The 22,657-nt window shown below is 34.7% G+C and overlaps 1 non-coding gene across 1 annotated transcript; it reads right to left on the reverse strand.

Annotated features, from left to right (window-relative positions):
* Positions 1-10,140: 10,140 nt before the first annotated feature.
* On the reverse strand, positions 10,141-10,246 carry LOC133306232 (small nucleolar RNA R71). The gene has a single exon (XR_009750863.1). It is a non-coding gene; the product is annotated as a small nucleolar RNA R71 (small nucleolar RNA).
* Between the last annotated feature and the right edge of the window lie 12,411 nt (positions 10,247-22,657).

Below are 22,657 nucleotides of genomic sequence, written 5' to 3' on the forward strand. Positions count from 1 at the left end.
AAGGAGAACCATTATTGCACGGAGACAACAATTATACATATGCTTGTCTTTTCCACTATATATAGACTAGGAATTTTTCTTTGGATAGTTATATTGGTGAGTGACCAAAACAATATCAATCAGTAGCTCTAGCAATAAGAAATATCTCAAATACAAGGTCTATATTAGAATTATATTGTAATTAGGGTTTCCTTATTTCATTAGGCTTTTGTATTAGGTCTGATTATATTAGGTTTGGGCTTAGCCCATTAGTTTGTCTATATATTATACATCTCTCATCAGATTAATACACACAGATTATTTCAATGTTCCTCTCTTTTCTTGTTATTTAACATGGTATCAAGAGCCTAAGGAACTTTGAAATTTTTTTTTCCGGTGAACCCACTTTTCATCGTCTTTTAAATTTTTTCCGGAACTGTCTCGCTGTCAGTTTCCGGTACGCTTCTCTTCCGCATTCACATTCAGGCTGTTGTCTTCGTCAACCACCACCGTTCGGTGGAGTTTTCCAGCAAACAACATACCGGCGTGCTCGTCTTGGAAGCGCGATCACCACTGCACCGGCCGCACCTTCATCGGACTCCTCACGCGCCCACATGCGCGCGTGCAAGCTCTGGTCATCTCCTCCACAAGGCGGCGCGTGGAGCCACCTTTCCGGCCGCGGCTGGTTGCGTTCTCCTCGTCTCCCTGTGACGATTCTGGATCTGGTCCTGGTTCTGTGTTTGGACTTCGTTTTGTGTTGACATACAGATCTCACTTCTACCGGTTAGTTGTGTGATCTGTCCTTTTTTGATTATTTTTTCTCTTGATTATGGACTCTCCTGTCTCCAATGTTTCTGGTACTCCGGCTGAGAAAAAGTCAGACTCTGCTATTTTTTCAAATTATATCCTTGCTCCGTTGAGTGTGGATAAATTGGATGGATCCAACTATGATACTTGGTCATCCGATCTGCGCCTTTGGTTGGAAGGACATAATTATACATCTCATCTCACCACTAAGGCTGAATCTGTGACGGCCACGGAGCGCACACGATGGAAGATGATTGATGCTCAGTTATGTAGTCTCATTAAAGCTACTCTTCATCCGTCAATTAAGCAGATTTTTCAACCTGCTAATACCTGTGAAGCTATTTGGAGTCAAGCTAAAACACTATACACCAATGACACACAAAGACTCTATGGTGTGTGTCAGAAATTGATGACTGCCTTTGCTCCTCTGGACTTCAATTGTCCTATGAGTGAATATTTGGGGAAAGCTCAGAGTTTACTTCATGGCCTTAATGAATTTCTGCCTCTCACTGGTGATGTTACTAAGGAACAAGAACAACGTAATACACTGTTTATGCTGTTCATTTTATATGGTTTGCCTGACCATTTGTCTGCCAATCGGGATCAAATTTTGGATCTGCTACAGTTCCTACACTGGATTTCGTGATGTCTACCTTGCTTAGAATTCCCTCTAAGCCCTCTACGTCACCAGCACCTCCTATGATGCATATACCCTCAGTGGATTCTGTTGACTCTTCTGCTCTTGCTGCTCAAGGGTATGGTCGTGGACGTAGAGAAGATTCTGTTGACTCTTCCGCTCTTGCTGCTCAAGGGTATGGTCGTGGACGTCGATTCTCTAAAGGAAAGCTATTATGCACTCATTGTCATCAGACCAATCATACTGTTGACCGCTGTTGGAAGCTTCATGGAAGGCCACCTCCACCTCCTCGGAATGCTGATGTTGCTTAGGCTTTCTCTAGTACCTCTGCTCCAGAGTTACCTTGCAGTGCACAACCTCCAGCTACTCTTCTGAACGAATTTGTGACTTGGTGGTCTGAGAAGCAAACATCAGGTCCTACTGCATCCAATGCTCCCACTGGTAATTCTTTTGCTGGCATCTCTCAGTTGCACTCTATAGGCCCTTGGACTCTTGATTCTGAGGCTTCTGATCACATTTCTTGTAATAAGTCCTTATTCACTTCCCTTTGTACTACTGGTTCTTTTCCCACTATTACTATGGCCAATGGGTCTGATGTTTGGGGACCAAGTCGTCATTCTTCTACTTTAGGTTTTAAGTACTTTGTTACTTTTATTGATGATTATTCCAGATGTACTTGGTTATTTTTAATGAAAAAGCGGTCTGAGTTGTTTTCTATTTTTCAGTTATTCTATAATGAAATAAAAACTCAATTTGGTATTCCTATTCGTACTTTTCGTAGTGATAATGCATGTGAGTACTTATCTCATCAATTTCAACAATTCTTTTCATCTCATGACATTCTTCATCAAAAATCTTGCCCTCATACACCTCAACAAAATGGTGTAGACGAGCGCAAGAATCACCATCTGGTTGAAACCACTTGTGCCTTGTTAATTGATGGCAATGTTCCATACACATTCTGGGGTGATGCTATACTTACTGCATGCTATCTCATTAATCGCATGCCATCATCTGTTCTCAATCATAAGGTACCCCACTCTATTTTATTTCCCCATCAAGCTTTATATCCTTTAACTCCACATGTGTTTGGTTCTACGTGTTTAATTTTGTTCATCATCTTGGTCCAGGTTTGGATAAATTAGCTCCTTAGTCTCATAAATGTGTTTTTCTGGGTTATCCTCGGTCTCAAAAGGGTTACCGTTGCTACTCTCCCACTTTACGTCGATACTTTATCTCGGCGGATGTCTCCTTTTTTGAATCAGTTCCCCTTTTTTGGATCCTCTACTACTCTTGTGGACACTGATTCTGTACAGTCATCCTTCCCAGGTGACCTTCTTTACCTTCCGTCTTTACCCGTCCATGTTTCTGACTCTCCTTCTATCACCTCCTCTGCTGATGAGATCGAGCATAGTTCGTCAGATGTATTTGTGGACTCACATTCAACTGCATCTCCTCCCACGGCTTGGGTCCCACCTTCGGATAGTGACCTTCCCATTGCTCTTCGTAAGGGCACTCGTTATACTCGCCCTCCGGCCAGGTATACAGTCAATATTAGTTACCATCGTCTTTCTCCATCATATTTTGCTTGCCTTTCCTCTTTGTCCTCTGTACCTATTCCTAAGACTACAGGTGATGCACTTTCACATTCGGGATGAAGACAAGCTATGATTGATGAAATGAGTGCTCTTCATCATAATGGCACATGGGATCTGGTGCCTCTTCCTTCTGGAAAATCTGTGGTTGGTTGCCGATGGATTTATGCTGTTAAGGTTAGACCTGATGGTCAAATGGATCGTCTTAAAGCTCGCTTGGTGGCGAAGGGTTTCACTCAAGTCTTTGACTTGGATTTTATTGATACTTTTTCTCCTGTGGCGAAGATGTCCACTGTTCGCCTTTTTATGGCCATGGCTGCTATTCGCCATTGGCCTCTCTACCAACTGGTATCAGAGCCTCGCCGCCCCCCACTTTCTCTTGTGGCGTTTCTTAGCACAGGTAGGCTGGGCCTGTTGCATTGTCCACTCTTCAAGCCCAATGGGCTCTCGTGTGAGGGGGCGTATTGAGATATATAGTCCCACATTGGTTGTATGTGCAACTAATGTGGAGTTTATAAGGTCTTGGGCACTCCCACTCTTTGAGCTAGCTTTTGGGTGGTGTATCCCAAGGTTCTTTATAGTCTATATTCCATGAAAAAGTGATATTCTTAATTATCTACCATTAAATTGTAAAGTTCTAACACTTTGAGGCAAGCGAAAAATCTAAATGATACTTTTGGTACAAGAAAAAATTTAAAATTTTTGGATAAGTGAGATTGGGAATTCGATTTATCCACATTTGGTATGAGGATTGTAAAAATTTTCCGGGAAAAGTTAAATTCCCGAGATTCATATTTATGAAAAAAATTTCATCTTAAAATACCATCAAATGGGTATTTTGAGAATCCCTTGTGATGAGAATATTTGATAATTTTTTTGGGATATAATTAACTTCAATCTACATTCACAGTAATATTTTACACTCAACCAAACATAGTATTAAGACAATTAACCTAACATTTTCGTAAATATTTTCGTCTATCAAATATCTTTTTAGTAATATTTTTAAAAAACTCACTTTTTCACCTTATTTTCAAAAATCGTATTTTCAAAAAGCATGATCTTTGATGAGATGACAAACACGTGATACCAAAAGTTGCTTCTCAAAACTTTGAATAATGTTACATTACCAAGCAGCCATTCAAGTCACATTTCAAGATATGTCAGTTAGGTACATAAGACGATTTTCTCGTTGAAATGACATTACTAAGGGACTCTTTGGATGAGTTTTTTTCTTTCTTCAAAAGCTGTTTTTTTCAAGAAAAAAACATTTTTCATTTTTAGTTCGTTTTGATGTCTGCTTTTAAAAAAGGAGAAGTCACAAAAAAGTCAAAAACCTACTTTTTTCAGAAGCTAAAAATTTTAACTTCTAAGAAAAGCAGAAGTCAAAAGCCAAATATTTTTTTTCAAAAACTAAATATTTTTATAAAAATATAAATAACTTTAACTTTTGTAAAAAGTACTTTTAAAATAAGAAAGTGATAAAAGTTATTTTTTTTAAAGCCGAAAGAAACGACGTCTAATTACTAACTTACTAGTAATTACTTACTACCATTTGCAATTGCAGTCTTGGTGGGCTCTACTCATTTTCGTATAGTTATCTGTGTTAATAGTTTTATAAACCCAATACCTCTTTGTGGGACTGCACCTTGCCATTGATAGGTCATATTCCTTCAATCATTCTTCGTAGTTTTCGATTTTAAAACTACCCTACACATGAGCAAAGAGTGATCAACCATTTATCGCACAAAGACAAATGATTGAAAACAATTAGATTGGATTATTATACTTGCCAGCAAAGACCACTTATTAAAAGTTTTCACATATAATTAATAGGAAAATATAACTATGTTATTGTTGAAAAATAAAAAACTTCTACAACAATAAATAAAAAAGTCATAATACGCCACGGATCCTGGCTTTTTTTATTTTAAAAAATGAGTGGATCCCATTTCTGGTGTTTGTTGCAAAAAAATTCCTTCTGCGGTGACTGCAAGGAAAAAAGGGACCCTAATTAATAATGAGAAAATATTTTCTCCATTTAAAGGAGAAATTTTTTTTCATGTTAGTGACTTATAATATAAATGGGGCCCACAAAATAGTGAAGAGAGAAAAGATTTCAAGGTGGGACCCACTTATGCTATGAGTCACTAACATGAGAAAAATTTTCTCCTTTAAAAGGAGAAAATGTTTTCCCATTAATAATAGCATGTTTTATAATAACATTTTATAATTGTGTACTTATCCATTTTTTCGACAAGGCAAACCCTTACTTTGTTACCCTCTATAATTTACATATCTTAAAATTAATATTTCCTAATTATTATTTAGCCAAGATAAATAAAAATAAATTATGATTATTATTCTGGGTAGGAGGTAGATATTTATTTATAAAAGATTTACGTTGGGAATGATTTTATTTATTAAATATGATTGAAAGTCTTAATGTTTGCTAATTTAGATTTAAAAATTTATTACAAGAATATTTATTATATAATATATAAATATATATATAGGTACATTAAATTAGTTCTGAATAGGATTCTAAACATACACAGAAGGGTTAATCAAAATAAAGCTACATATAGTAGCAAACACTGTCGGAGCCGGAAGGAAAAATTAGACAGTGCCAAAAAAAAAATTTGATACATAAAATGGTAACAATGACAACATCATCAAAAAATGTTCTTTATTTTTATTTTTTATTTTTATTTATTGCTTTTAAAAAAAATAAAAACAACAGAAAGTGACAATTCCAATAAAACGTTGTAGTGCCATATGTGACCTCTGCTCACCCATTCTCTTTTCTCCCAAATTGAAGTCTTGTGCTTTTTTCACATACCCATCTCTCATTTGCCCCACTCTCTATCTTCTTACTCTCTCCCCACATGGGTCATCTCGATCTGCTACCATTTCAGCTATAATAAAGTTTTTTTTTTCTATTGGGTTCTTTCAATAATGGAGTTTTCTGGGATTTGAAGAAGAAGAAGTAGAAATCCGAGGGTGTTTTCTAGATTGATACATCCTCCTCATGAAGGGACTGTTGCTTTGTGAATTCCATTTTCCCTTCCCATATTTTCTCACCCCTCTCCTTTTATTTTCCAAACTCAATCAACCAAACAAACCCTTTTAGGACTGTGGCTTGTCACATGAGTCGCTTGCCTCTACTACGGGAATCGTGTTGCTTTTTTTCCTTTGGCTACTAAGATTTTTTAGGTAGTCGATGGACAACAGGTGAATATTCTTGTACTACCCTTTGTTGGTCCTAAAGGACAGAGGAGGCTATGTTAGTCGAAAGATGATTATCGGTTCAAGGATGCAAGGTGCTTCCCTAGAGCCTTCGGTAGCAAAGCCGAGACAACGATGGGTTCTCTGCCCCTGTGGGGATGGAGCGAAAGGAGAATTCAATGTAGCCGGTTATAGTGATCCCACTATTGTGAATAAATATGCTAGATGAGCTCAATTTTTAATCTGAAATTTTGAATATGAAAAAGGGTAGAATCGAATAAAGAAGAAAAAAATGGGTAACTTCAGCGCCATTGTAACACCCCGTCTCGAGACAGTGTATTATCATCAGAATGGTATTAAGCGCAGCTAATTATTCAAATAAATCCACAAGCTAATCATGTTAATTCATAATTAATCTCGTATAAGAATATGACTAAACTTTTTTCATTCAATATTAATTTATAATAGTTACTTGCATGTCAAGTTAATTTCATTCTATAATACTTTTTCTTCCAATTACCTTATTTACTAATTATATTCGTGCTTAATTACATACTACTCGAATGGTGAAATATGGGAGGACGTTCTTCACCGTACTTTCTCAACAATTAACTCTACTAGGATATCTAATCACACCTAAACTATTTATTTTAGCTACTCTCATTCTTCTTAACATTTATTAAGGAACCATATAAGAACCCTCACTGTCAAATAAATGACAGTGAATTAATTAAGTGTTTAAGTGGAAATTAAACACGAAATCGAGGAAACGATAAATGGTAAATCATGTAATTGACATGATAAACAAGTCAAGAATACAGTTTATGGCAAACAAGTCTAATAGGACCCTAAAATAAGTATAAGGTATATGTGGGGACATAGATGTCATTATGTGAAAAGTCAGTACTACTTTGGTAATTAACCAAGGTTAAGTCAAAGGTTGATTTTGTTGATGTAATTAAATTCTAAGTTAATTATATGGGTTCAAAGTGATCTTATCTTGATCAAACCATGTCTAGATTAAATTCTAAAAATTGGTCAAAGTAAGGAAAATTAATAACCAATGAAAGTTGGTTTAGGTCAAAGTTGAATGTAAAGTTGTTAAGTTAGTAACATAACTTAACTTTGTGAATTCTTTGCATGATTTTTAATGTATGATTGATTCTTTGTGACCTTGTATGCTTTATATTCGTAAAGGTCAAAGCTAAGTATTGACTAACCAATAAGAATCAAGGTTGACTAGTCTTGAACAAATGGACCAATGCATGGAAAGTTTGAAAGTCTAAAGGTGTAGAAAATGCCAAGTAAGCTATCTTAGTCATCCTTGCACGTGTTGGACGGTTTACATAGGTGGAAAGGATCTAGAATGTTGTAGAGAAAGATGACAATGCAAGTCGGAAGTTAAAGGACCAATAAGATTTCAACTAGTCTGTTAATGTAAAAGTTGTAAAGTTAAGTAACTTTGGTAAATTCTTTACAACATAACCTGTTACTCCTTGTGCTCCTAAGTCCCACGGTCACTTCTCTTCCATTTCTTCTTGCCATGGCTGAGCCATACACATAGAGAGTGTGTGTGTGAGTTCTTGGAATTTCATGCACTTTTTGGAGAAAACTCATTACACAAAAGTTGTAGTTCTTGATCTTGTGAGCTCGAATCACTACAAAAAAAGATTGTTTAGCCACATTGAAAAACGTGGCTATATTTAACAAAAAATGTGGCTAAACCAAACTACCACACTTTTGCCAAATGTGGCTAAACTCATTAATCTCTTTTTCTTTCTTCTTGAAGAGCTTTGTAGTGAGAGAAACCTTCAATCAAAGAGTGTTGGCACTATTCATCTAGAGAGAGAAAGTTAGGGTTTTTGGAAATTGATTGGTGGAAAAGAAAGCTTGGTGTTCAAGGAAGCCATTCTTGGTATTAATTTCTAATTTTGATGGTTGAAAGATGATTTTTCATGAGGTTAAATCTTGATTAGGGTTTGTGAAGGTTATGAATATTTGATGTTGTTTGATGTGGTTTGAAGTTGTTTTGAGGTTGTATGTTAAAACTACGCTTGGAAATGTTTAAAAACAAGTTAAAGAACCTTGAATTTTGACCACACATAATTTGGCCAAGTAAGGTTAAATTGTGTAAACTATGTGTTTGATGAAGTGTTAACATGGAATTAAGATTCTAAGATAATTTAATGAATTGGGGTTCAAGAAAAATCAATTGGAAAATGTGAGATGAAATCATGAATGTTTAACTAAGGCCATTCGGCCATGTATGCTTAAAATAGCTAGGATTAATGTTTGGGTGTGTTTAATTAATTAAAGTATGCCTAGTGTATGTTTAATTAATATTTAAAATGGTTTACATTAAAAAGAAATAAAGTGAATGACATAGAAATCATATAAGTGTCATTTGAAAAATATAGAGTGTTTATGTCAAAAAATGACCTTGTAATTGAACTAAAGTGTTTAAAGAATTGTGTAGTGTAAATGAATGTGGATTATAAGGTGATTAGGTTAGTTAATTGATGTGCCTCTGGCATGTGATGTTTTCCAAGCCAAAAATAATAAGAAATCAGTCATAAAAGAGCATTTCTTGTATATTAATTACTTTTATTAGTTACTTTTCCTATTTCAGTTTATTTTTCATCTTTTATATCATTTTTGCAGGTTAAAGCAAGAAGAAAGAGAAAAATAGAGAAAAATTGAAAAAGGAAAGTGGTGCTACCCGCGCCACTTTGGCGCTGTTGCAGTGCCAGAAAAATACAGAGACCAGAGATTTGGTGCGAGACATGCGCCAGAATGGCGTTACCCGCGCGGACTTGAGCGTGGAGGCAATTTCGAACTTAAAAGGACGCTGCGAGGGTTCTTTGAGGGGAACTTTTTGACGACGGAGCAAAACAAGGATTCGCGAGGAAGGAGAAGAGAAAAGGATCGTTCTTCGTTTCTCCTAGTAATTTTATTTTGAATTCTATTTTATAATTGTATGTCAGCTATGTCTATGGCTGGCTAAATTTCCTTTATTGTAGTTAGGGTCACAATCCTTATGTGAACCCTTGTTACGACGGATTAGTTATTTTACTTGTTTATATAAATTTCTTTATCTTTTCCTTGTGCGAAATTTCTATTTTCTGTATTATACTTGATCAATCTAATAGTGGATGATAGCTTGAGGGTTAGAACCCTAGATAGGAATATTAGGGTTTTTGATCTTGAAAGGGGGTAAGATAACAATTATTATGCATGCTAGGAATAGATGTATAATTAATTGCAGATGCTTTAATTATCGTGTTCATTGCTTAATTTTCATGAGGGGTTACAAAGGGATTAGGATTCCAATTGAGATTAAAGGGTTAAATTACCAAGGGATTAGGATTTAACTAATTAATTCTAGATGATAATTATCTGAGTATTTATATAAATAAGTATTTTTAAATCAATCCAAGGTAAGAAGTGGGGATCATATGGTGAGTGCACTCTAGGTACAATTCTTTCTCTCAATTACAAAAAGCCATATCTGTTTCTTTCTTAAAAGCAAAAATCTAAAAATACGTTTTATTTTAATTCTCATTATTCTCAAATCCACAACAATTTCACAAACTATTTGAACTCCTCCATTCTTGAAAGGACTATTAATTGATATACGATCACAATCCCTGTGGAGACGAACTTTTCTTATCATTATATTATTTGTGCGATCGGTATACTTGCCGGTGAGCATCAAGTTTTTGGCGCCGTTGCCGGGGATTGGCGTATCTTTTATCAATTAATTTTGATTTTTAAGATTAGATTTTTATTTTATTTTTATTTTTGATTTCTTGCGATTCTTGAACAGTATTCCCTCATGGGAGAATTTATCAAACAAGTTCTTTGCGGGGTTCTTCTCGATGGAAAGATACAATCAAATGGTGAATGATATCACCAATTTCACTCAAGCTGAAGGTGAAACTATGTGTGCAGCCTGGAACCGGTTCAAAGATGTAATGAGGAGGTGTCCTCATTACCCCATGACCAATGGTGATCAGGTCCAGATCTTCTTCAACGGTTGTAAACCAGGAATCCGGATGGTTCTGAATGGTGCAGCAGGTGGCACGATTAAAACTCTAAGAGCAAATGAGACTCTTGAGTTGATTGAGAGGATGGCTGCCAATGAAAATAAAGTGCTGTCATCCAAGCCTAAGAGAGGTATCCTTTAACTGGAAGGTAATGATGCAGTGCTGGCTGAAAATAGTTTGTTATCTCAGCAGATAGCAATTTTGACCTCAAGGCTTGACAAGATGCAGCTTGCTGGTGTTCAGACTAAAGTTGCTGTTGTTGTGTGTGAATATTGCCAGGACAATCATGAGTCTAATGAATGTCCTTTGATGCCTTCTGATACACCTCAACAAATGCAAGTGAATGGCATTTGGTATGATCAGAGACCTCTGCCACAAAATACTCCAAGAAATCAGAATTTTCCTTCTGGAAGTAGCAATTTTCAGAGGAGAGGTCAATGAGGTGGTCTTGATTATAGTTCTAACATCTACCTGCAGCCTCCACCAATCCCAAACAAAGATCCTGCTGATTTGGAGAGGTTAGTTGGACAAATAGCTCAACATTCTAGTGCTTTTATGGAGGAAACTAGAGCCAATACAAAGAATACACAGGCTTCTATCAGAAATTTGGAGAATCAAATTTTCCAACTGGCAAAATAAATGGTTGATAGAACTCCAGGTACCCTCCCTAGTAACACAGTTACCAATCCGAGGAAAGATTGTATGGCTATCACAACCAGAAGTGGAAAAGTACTGCCATCTCCTGAGATTGAAGAGAAGCTGGATACTGCAGGTAAACCTGAAAAAGAAATTGAAAAACCTGCTAAATTTGTGAAGCCTCTGCAGAAAGGTGAAAAAGAAGAGCAACCGATTGTTGCTGAAAAAAAGAAATTTGAATTGAATCCTGACAGATTCAAGCAGGATGCCCAGAAGCAACAATATCCTGATATATTCAAAAAGCTTCATATCAATCTTCCATTTGCTGAAGCCTTGGCTAATATGCCCAATTATGCCAAGTTTATGAAGGACCTGTTGTCAAGAAAACACAAGCTGTAGGAATGCCAAATGATGACACTCACTGAGGAGTGTAGCGCTATCATTACGAAGAAGTTTCCTCCTAAGCATCATGATCCAGGGAGTTTTATTATTCCTTTTGCTATTGGAAACACAAATGGAGCTTTGTGTGATCTTGGGGCAAGTATAAATCTGATGCCCTTGTCCGTGTATAAATCTGTGGGGATATCTGAGCTCAAACCTACTATGGTTTCCTTGCAACTTGCTGACAAATCTTTAAGGAAACCTAGTGGTATAATTGAGGATGTCCTTGTGAAAGTGGACAAATTCATCTTTCCAGCAGATTTTGTAGTGTTGGACATGGAAGGGGGAACTGAAATGCCTCTTTTATTGGGTAGACCTTTCTCTTGGCCACTGCTCAGGCCATGATTGACGTTGAGAATGGGAAGCTAGAGTTAAGGATGAATGATGAGTCCATTACCATCAATATCTTTGACTCTATGAAACAATCTTCTGGCAAAGGCGATTGTTTTAGACTTGAGCAAGTGGGGAAGAAAGAAAAATCTTCTAGAAGAGCTTGATGAAGAACTTGAGGCGCATAAGATTGTTCCTGCTAAGGAAAAAAAGAATGTAGTGTTTGAAGTTCTTGAGAAAATAAATGATGACAAAGAAGATGGTGCCCCAAAAATAAAGTTGAAAGAGCTTCCTGAAACTCTGAAACATACCTTCTTGGGTAATAAGGAGGCAGTGATTGAAGTACTGAAGGAACATGAGACTGCCATAGGGTGGTCTACTTCAGATTTGAAAGATAAAGATCCCTCTTCCTGTACCCTCAAAATTCTCAATGAAGATGATGACAAACCTGGGAGGAAACCCCAAGGAAGGCGTCATCCTATACTGAAGAAGGTACTAAGAAAGGAGGTGGTCAAAATTTTTGATACTGGTTGGACGACATGTGCTGATCACCGACAAATGAAGGCCTCAAAAAGAAGAGTCTTTGACAAGAGACACCGAGACTCAATCTCTCAGGGAAATCAATGCTTCAAAGAGTTCTTAACATGGCTTCATGGTTTGGACCAAATCTGGGAATGGTGGTCTCATACACCAAGGCATCCACTACCACCAGATCCTCTATTTGCTGAGTCAACCCATGCTGCTGAGGGGGATGACATGGAGGGTTGATTATATCTCCTTGCTGACGGAGATTTTGTATATTAGTTTATTTTTCTGTTTCGTATTTTTAGTTACTTTGTGTTAGTATATTTCTCTCTGATGTTTTAATGTGCACATTATAGTTCATCCTATATGTCACTGTTTGTTCCATTGTGCAGGTTTTTCTTCCTTCTTGTGTTTAATTATTGCTGAGGACAACAATTCTCTAAATCTGGGAATGGTAGGCTTGCATCTTAGAACTGCAATTCTTCTATCAGGGGAGATATTCTAACTCTTTTAATTTTCTTAGTTATTTTTGTTGTATTTTGTGTGCTCTCTATTTTTATCTAAAATAAAATAAAAAATAAAAAATAGTGATCTGTTTTTTAAGCAATTCTCAGGTTTAAATGTGCTTATCTAGTTAATGTGCTTGACTGAATTTTTGGAAGTATGTTATATGACATTATGGCATGACTTTGCATAGATATGAGTAGATTTCATGATTGCTCGTTTGTCTGAATTTTGTGCTTGAATGATTAATGATGCCTGATATTTCTTTTGGAAGTCTAGCTTGACATCATAGCTGGTGAGGTTTTGTGCTTAAACACTTATTTTATTTTGAGAGACCTCACTGTGATAGCATTCTAGAACTTGCTCTGTTTCTTTGAGATGCATGCATTGATTGAAATGATTAAGGCAATTTTATTCTGTTAGCCATGGCCAGATAGCCCACGTGTTTGATTTCTCTATTGTTAACCCCTTTGAGCAAGATCCTTTTTGTTCATAATTCCTGCTGATTGTTTAGCCATATTCCTATTGCCTTACCTTTGTTGAGATTGAAATAGTTGAAAAGAAAAGAAAAATTGATTGGGGTAAGTTTCATTGAAGCTAAGTAATATGTCAAAAAGAAAAGAAGAAATATAAAATATTTCTTTGAAAATTTTTGAAAGGGTCTGTAGCAATGTAAAAAAAAAAAGAAAAAAAAGAAAAGGAAAAGAAGGTGGAAAATAAAAGGGATGGACCCCTGATCTTAAAGAATATTAGAGCTGAAATTTTTTTGAGATTTGATTGTTTTCAAGAATGTATCAGTATTCCAATCTCAACTCACAATTTTAGCTACTTCCCATAAATTCCTACCCTTAAGCCCGACCAAATTATATCCATGAGAAGTCCTTTTGATCAATTGTGCATGTGTTAATGTTCCTCATCTTTAGGAACATGAGAATATGATCAAGCTTATGGTAGTGTTATTGCGTTATATGTTTATCTTGGTGATGGGTGTTCAAGCTAGATTCTGACATTTTCATGAGAATAGAAGGCATTGATAGGAGTTCTTTGCCTTGATTCAGTCATACTTAGCATAGTGATATATTGATTGTCTGTGTGATATTATGTTGGAATAATTGAATATTTCCTTAATTGAGTCTTGTACATTGCTGGGGACAGCAACGTTTAAATCTGGGAATGATTTGATGTGCCTCTGGCATGTGATGTTTTTCAAGCCAAAAATAATAAGAAATTAGTCATAAAAGAGCATTTCTTGTATATTAATTACTTTTATTAGTTAGTTTTCCTATTTCAGTTTATTTTTTATCTTTTATATCATTTTTACATGTTAAAGCAAGAAGAAATGGAAAAATAGAGAAAAATTGAAAAAGGAAAGTGGCACTACCCGCGCCACTTTGACGCTGTTGTAGCGCCGGAAAAATACAGAGACCAGAGATTTGGCGCGAGACCCGCGCCAGAATGGCGCTACCCGCGCGAGAAATCGGCCCAGTGCAAAAAAGTGGCGCTAGACCCGCGCCAGAATGGCGCTACCCGCGCGGACTTCAGCATGGAGGCAATTTCGAACTTAAAAGGACGCTGCGAGGGTTCTTTTAGGGGAACTTTTTGACGACGGAGCAGAACAAGGATTCGCGAGGTAGGAGAAGAGTAGAGGATCGTTCTTCGTTTCTCCTAGTAATTTTATTTTGAATTCTATTTTATAATTGTATGTCAGCTATGTCTATGGCTGGCTAAATTTCCTTTATTGTAGTTAGGGTCACAATCCTTATGTGAACCCTTGTTACGACAGATTGGTTATTTTACTTGTTTATATAAATTTCTTTATCTTTTCCTTGTGCAAAATTTCTATTTTCTATATTAGACTTGATCAATCTAATAGTGGATGATAGCTTGAGGGTTAGAACCCTAGATAGGAATATTAGGGTTTTTGATCTTGAAAGGGGGTAAGATAACAATTATTATGCATGCTAGGAATATATGTATAATTAATTGCAGATGCTTTAATTTTCGTGTTCATTGCTTAATTTTCATGAGGGGTTACTAAAGGATTAGGATTCCAATTGAGATTAAAGGGTTAAATTACCAAGGGATTGAGATTTAACTAATTAATTCTAGATGATAATTATCTGAGTATTTATATAAATAAGTATTTTTAAATCAATCCAAGGTAAGAAGTGGGGATCATATGGTGAGTGCACTCTAGCTACAATTCTTTCTCTCAATTACAAAAAGCCATATCTGTTTCTTTCTTAAAAGCAAAAATCTAAAAATACGTTTTATTTTAATTCTCATTATTCTCAAATCCACAAAAATTTTCACAAACTATTTGAACTCCTCCATTCTTGAAAGGACTATTAATTGATATACGATCACAATCCCTGTGGAGACGAACTTTTCTTATCATTATATTACTTGTGCGATTGGTATACTTGCCGGTGAACATCATTAATCAGAAAGAATAATGTCATGAACAATTTGGCCAACTTAAGATTAATAACTTAAAATTATGTAAGTTGTTACTTAAATGTTGTGTAATGTTCAATTGGTAAAAAGAATGAATATTGAACATAGTTTAATTGGATTTTATGTGACGAAAGTAATTGAATGTACATAGGTGTTAATAGGGCCGGCAAAATGGGCTGAGCCCACCGGGCTGGCCCGCCCCGCCTGCCAAATGGGGTGGGCTGGGTTGAGTCTTTCAACCCACCAGCCCGCCCAACCCGCCCCGCCAAACCCGCCAGCCCATATGGGTCAGCCCGCCACGGGGCGGGCTAGCCCGCCAAGTCATTTTTTTTTTTTTTTAGGTTACCCAATTGTTATGTAGCTCCGTATCTTAGATTTCTCTGCTTGCAAGTGGCTTTTTTGAATTGTTGTGGACTGCTCATACAACACTTTGTTACTTGTTTTGTTATTCTATTTTATCCTGATATGATTTTATTTTTTTATTATTATTTTTGGATTGAAAGATGCATATTTATATGCAGATTATTAAACACTGATCTTCTTGGTTTCATAAGCACATTAGGATTTTATACAGATTTTTGTATGCTTTTATGCAGATTTTTTTATGTGATTTTATGCAGAATTTAATTTTTTGTATTTTATTTTTATATTTTTTTTATTTTAGGCGGGCTGGCCCGTAGCCCGCTAGCCCACTCATAAAACGGGTCGGGTTACTCAATTCAACCCATTTTGTCAAAACGGGCCGGGGCGGGCCAGCCCATTTTGGGCGGGCTAGTGGCGGGCCGGGGCGGGCTGGCCCATATTGCCAGCCCTAGGTGTTAATGTGGCCATGTAAATAAAATTGTAAAAGTGAATGGAGTTGAATCCAAATCATGTAAAGTTGTAAACATGATAATTTATAAAGAAGGTTACACTAATAAAACGTACATCTATTGTGTGTGAAAGAAAATAAGTAAAATGTTGTGTAAGGTTTGTGTGCGATGTGAAACTAACCTAATATCAAGTGGTTATGAATTAGGTTGAATGATGTATCAATTGGATAAATTGGTTGTAAGAAAAGAATGCATAAAATGCATGAATCATTAGCGTAATGATTCGGCCATGACATGTAAAAATGTCATGGTATGTTGATTAAATTGAATTAAAGGTTGTGTGATGTTTGTGAAGTGAAATCAAGTAAGTTTCAAGTAATGTTAAGGTATATTAAGCCTTAATAAAGTGTTAAATAGTTACTTGGGTTAGTAATTTGACTAACTAAAAATGTGGGTCTAATATTAAAGTGTGATGTTTTGGTTAAGACTTGTGTGGCATGACATGAACTGTTAATTGGAAGTTAATGAAAAAAGTGATTAAGAGAATTATCAAATGGGTTATTAAGTTAATATGTGAATGGTATTTGGTTGTGTGTATAGTGATATGTATTTGAATTGATAATTGATTGTATTTTTTATAAATAATATCATAGTGTAAACGGACACAGTAGGCGGACGTCGAGAGTACAGGTTACTTGGATGACAAGTTATAATAGGAGGCTGATCAGGTAAGTTCTCAGTTTAGGAGCTTTCTCCGTCTTAATGTTCCGCCATAATCAGATGGATGATTATGGTTTCTATTTGAAATATCTGTGAGAAGTGTTAATCCTAGCATAGATTGCATTCATATAGGATCAATAATCAAATATTATTGGTATGAATTAAATAATATGATTTATGTGAATTGATTTAACATGCTGTAAATTATTGTATTAATGCTTGATGTATAATTGTGTATGAAATTGTATGATTTGCCATGATTAACATGCTTTGTTGTTTACACTTAATAAATGATGTTGAAGTTGAATTTTTAAATAACATGTGGTTGTTGTTTATTATATTGATTAATTTAATATGTTTTGTTGATATATTCATTTGATTGGGTTGATGATTGAAATTTTGTAACTGATGTGATTATGTTTTGTGTCTGGAATTATGTGTTGTGGGTACTTAAAGTACTGTTGTGATTCAGTTACCAGCAGATAAATTGCTGTGTTGTGAGGAATCTGATAACAAAGTAAAGAATGGTGTATAATTATAATACACTGATATAAAGAATGGTGATTGAAAATAAGAGTGTTGTGATATGTATATACAATATGTATATGAGAATTCTAGTATGAGGCCATTTAATAATTTGGTCCTACAAGTGGAGAATTTTCGTAAAAAGGATAGCTTTGGTGGAATTACTAAGAATAAATATTACTGTGAAAGTATCTGATTTTCAGTTGATTCTGATTACTCTGTAAAACAAAGATATAAAATATTCGAATGTGTTATGATGATTGTGATGTTGTGTATTCTGATTAATTTTGATGTGAATAATTCTGATGTGAGTTTCTGATTTCTGAAGTAAAGTCTGATTGTGTGAAATAGATAAATTATAGTTGATTATAAAAGCTAGAATGAGATTGTGAAGTATGTGTTGCAAAATATTTGTTGTGAAGAAAGATAAAGGAATTATAACATAATAAATTATGTATAATAAATGAAAAGTAAACATAATGATTTAAATACTTAATTGTATTATTTGAAAATATATGGTGTTGTCTGTGTTTGGAAAATTAACATGTAATGAAGGAAGTGAACTCGTGGATGGAGACTTCTCCATAAACCCTGAGCTTATTGAGATTCGTTCTCATCTCACGTTGTGAGGATATATTTCAGGTACTTCTAGAGTGGAAGGAAAAGATAAAAATAAAGGTAAGAGACCAGCTGTTGAAGACTAGAGTGACACTTGGAGCTGCTAGTTGAACGAATGCATATTTTGTGAAATCTTTGTATATATGTTTAGATGTGATAACTAGTACAGATAATGTTTTGGAGGCCTACGTTGCCTATGTAAATGTTTTGTAAAGATTAACGAATATATGTAAATATTACGTGGTAGTTAAAGTTAATGGCGCGGAACCATCTTTTTGATATAGTTTGAATGGACTAAATATTGTGTTAATCTGGCGTTGCTAACCAAGAGGAATTGTGAAATTCCTAGTTGTTGGAAAACAACGGAAGTGCTGTCAAAATTTATAAGAGTTTATAAGTGTTGAGTGTATGACTTTGATAAGTCATATCTCACTTAATTCTTTATCAAATGAGATGTGTGAGCTATCATTTTGAAGCTTTGGATGTAATCTTTGATGTCCTAAAATATGGGAGAGCAAAGAGAGAAAAATAGAGTGCAGTTTGCTGTTTTGTTCTCTGCACAGTTTGCAGTGTAATTGACGGCAATAGTTGATTAACTTAGAAAATTCATAACTCCTTCGTTTCTCAATGAAACAAGGTTGTAATATATCAAATTGAAGGTGTAGTTGTCAACTACAACATATCCAAAATGAGAGAAAATAGATGAGTGGTTTTAATGCATTTTACAACGCTGTAAAGCAGTGCAGGCTCGTTGTTGACGTATGTTGACAATTTTGAGCAGTAAACTTACAGTAAAGATATCAGGAGTTGTAGAAGTCCAAATTAAGCTTATGATACCTTGTTGGAAAGCTTATAAAGTATAGTTTAACATAGTAAAAGATGGGAATTTAATTATACACAGATCAAGTGCAGTTTTCACAAAATCGAACCTATATAAGGTTCGTATGTCACGTAATGCCGTGCTGTTGTTTCGTTGGTTTATGGGAACCACTTAGCAACCTTTGTGTATGGTTTGTATGATATTTAAGCAGTAGAATTTATATTTCGCAAATGTTTTTGGTTATGATCATGTTAAGGGAATTGTTTTGAATACAGTTGTTTTAAATGAAAACGTAGTTCATAAAAGAAAAAGTTCACCGTATTTTAATTTAATTACCGTGATTATAACTAAGCTTAATATCATCGTATTTTAAGCGTCAGTATTAGTAATAATAGCTTCGCTTATCATTTTAATCTCAAACTTTTGATTATGAACTTAGTCATTTTTCTAGGATTTATCATATTTTTATTATAATTTTCGCAGCACTTTGTCGGTATGCGCTTTTACATAACCGGTATCAGTCCTGAAGCTAGTTCTCATTATTTTGACTCCAAACTTGTTATACTAGTCCTAGATATTATTCTAGTGATATATACATACTTTTCATAATTTTCCGAGATACTTCATCGGTACGCACTTATACCGTGAGGCAGAATCGGTATCTGCACTTCTCGTCAGAAAAATGACTTTCAACATTATTAATCACTTACAATAATTATTTAAACTCTCTCATAATTATTCAAGGTCAATTATGGAATTTATCTCTTAACTCATAATTAAATTAATTAAATTTCTAATTTAACGGTGCAGATTCTTACAGTATTCCTGCTCTAATTTCGAGCAATGAGGTACAAAGGGGAATATCTCTTTGCTCAACAGTTGTATTGGCCTCAAAATTAGTCAGCGTCCTCGTATCTTGTATTTAACTAACTTGACCGTTGTGATTTTGGAGTTGTTACTTCTTGTAGTTGGAATACATATTGGACAAGAGCTTGTTTATATGTATACCTCTTCAGTTTTTCGTAGAACTTGTTGTTGAGTTATTTATTTAATGTTACCGTTAGGATTGTCGTCTCTCCATTTTATTCAATTGCTTACATATTCTGGAGTTATGCAAAAGAACATGCATTTAGAATGTGCAATTGTACGAGTGTGAGTGAGAATAAGAGGGAAATATCTGAAATAGACACGCTCCATCCACCCTTATCGTCATTACTGTACAAACGAATGAAAAGTGACACTCATATAATCATATATATATATATATATATATATATATATATATATATATATATTATATAACTTTGAATGTGTGTGAATAGCATTTTACTCACAAGAATAGAAGCGAAATCAATCACGACAAGAGAAAAGAGAGAAGAAACCTTCAGAAAATAAGCTAATTTAAGAAAAGAATGAACAGACTTTGATCAAATTTTGATATGTCCTTCATTTACCGTCTGATTGAGCTGAGATTTTGTTGGCATATTCTTGACTCATAATTCTTCATATCTAACGGTGGCTTTTCTGGTTGAAGGTCTGTAACGTCACCATAAATTCCAAACTAAAGTGGTTTGTGTGTAGTATTTTGCTGTAGACAACAACATTGAGAGAAAGTTTTCTCTTAAGTTCATCGTTGGATCCTGCTAAAATATTTTAAGCAAGGGTTACACCCATTATACTTTATATCTAACGGCTAGTTTGTCGATTGGATCTCTCAAGAAGGATTCGTGAAACTACAGTCAGAAAGGGCAGTGGTCTTGGTTTTTCGTTTCTCAATAGAACTTTATATGGTGAGGAGGAAACAGAAACATAAAACACATGTATATATTCTTAATTTCTATTTTTTCTTCATATGGCCCCACACGGGGCCCACATATTTTCATATCAGGATACGTGATCAAATTATCTTGTACAATATGAAAAATATTAACCTCACACACACATATATAATTTTAAATTTTGGTAATCCTATGTTTACCAAAGAGAAAGTTGGCGAAATTTTTAAATTTAGAAATTTCATAGTCATTTGCGAGGGAAAGTGATTAAGTTTGGAGATTTATTATAACCATTGTGAGTATAAGACTCACAAGATGAAATGATATTTTCTTTGATTTCTGCTAGAGAATATTATGATTGTCCGTTTTTATTTAATTATATTATATTTTTCTATTTCACTATAATTGTGAATTTTATTAATAGAATATTTTTTAGAGTAAAGCCTCTTTTGAGTCCTATTACAAAAAATACGGTTCACGCTTTAGTCCCTTTGCGTGGTCCCTATGAACTTCAAAGTGGACACATTTTAGTCCTTCTGAGGGACTAATGTGAGTCTTTTTTGAATTTGCGAGGGACCACGATTTCAACTAAATAGGTCTACTTTGAATTTTTTAGGGACCTCAGGACTAATTTTTTTTGTAAGAGACTAAAGTGGGGACTGTGTTTTTCTTTAGGGACCCAAAATGAACTTTACTCTAATTTTTATTATTTAATTTTCTATTTTTGATATTCTTTCTCAAGATTTTTGATATTTATATTCTATAAATAATATATATATATATATATATATATATATATATATTCTTTTATATATATAGTCTTTATTCTTATTATTTTTTTATTATTAATATTATACTGTATCTATTCTATTTTTTAATTCATTATTTTTCTTTTTGTTTTCATATTCTATAGAAATTTTTTCTTTTTTATATTCTATTTTATGTTTTAGGATATCGTCGCAGGTGTTAAGTTAGGTTATAAAATCTCTCTCTTTTCCCTTTCGCTCTCATTTTCACTATGTCCCTCCAATTTTTCCTCCCACTCACATTTGCCTCCTTTGAGAAAAGAGTTCCCTCCTTTCACTCTCCAGTGGTTTGGCTCCATCTGGTTTCTTAATAGGGGTGTAAATAGGCTAGGCTTTAGCTTAAATAGGTTAGGCCTGTGTAAAAAAAACTTTGGGTTTGGCCTGGCCTGCTAGCCTGTGTAGACCCAAAAGTACAAGTCTGGCCTGATCTATATTTAATAAATAAAAGCCTTAGCCTAGGTCTGTTAGCCTGTTTAAGCCTATTAAACATTCAACAATTAAAAGAATAACTAAAATAATATTACTTTATTATTCAAAATTATTAAAATAATAATTTTATTTATTTTATTTAAAATAAATAATATAATATAGACCGGCCTGTACGTAGGCTTATAGGCCCGACATGTACAAAAAAACCTATGACTTGTTTCCGAAATAGTTTTCTTTAAAAGTCTAGGCCTATTCTATTTTACTATTTGTAATAGGCCAAGTTTGACATAATATAAGCTAGGCCGGAGGCCCCTGTAGGCCGTCCTAGCTTATTGTAGTAAGTTGCTTGTATCCTTACAAATTTGGTGAAAGTATTTAGAAATGTCTGTTGAGAACTTGCAACATAGTTCCATGGTTTTGTTGATTTATTGACTTGCCTAACTTGGATTTGATTGATGCCAACAAGATTATGGGGCACGATCACTATGTTACAATTAAAAGTTTCGCTTACTTGTCTGTTCCATCTTGATATGGCGCATGTTTTTTTTTTTTTTTTTTCTGTGTTTTTCGGGTTTTCCCCATCTTCATTTTTGTTGTATACTTTTAATCTGATTAGTTGTTTTGATGTAGCATTGGTGAAACTGTGTCATGTTTTCTATTTAATACTAATTTCTCATTTAATCTGATTAGTTGTAATTGTTAATCAAATAAATATTAAGAGACCACAAATAAGTCATTGAAAAGAAAATATTATTATGAAATTTTGAGGATCCCTTTTATGTAAAAGAAAACTGGTATGAGTAAATTTGAATCCATAATGAAGATATATTACCGTGCTGATTAGAAGTCCTTCTTCTCCACATGATATATGCAAAAGTGACACTAATAGCAGTTCCTGTTTAGACTGTCTATAAAGCACCGATACTCCGAATTTGTTTTTCCAACGTATCGGAAACGTATCGGCGAA

This window comes from Gastrolobium bilobum, unplaced genomic scaffold, assembly GCF_033153095.1.
Source record: "Gastrolobium bilobum isolate Gb01-03AN ecotype WA unplaced genomic scaffold, APGP_CSIRO_Gbil_v1 utg4894, whole genome shotgun sequence".
NCBI lineage: Eukaryota > Viridiplantae > Streptophyta > Magnoliopsida > Fabales > Fabaceae > Gastrolobium > Gastrolobium bilobum.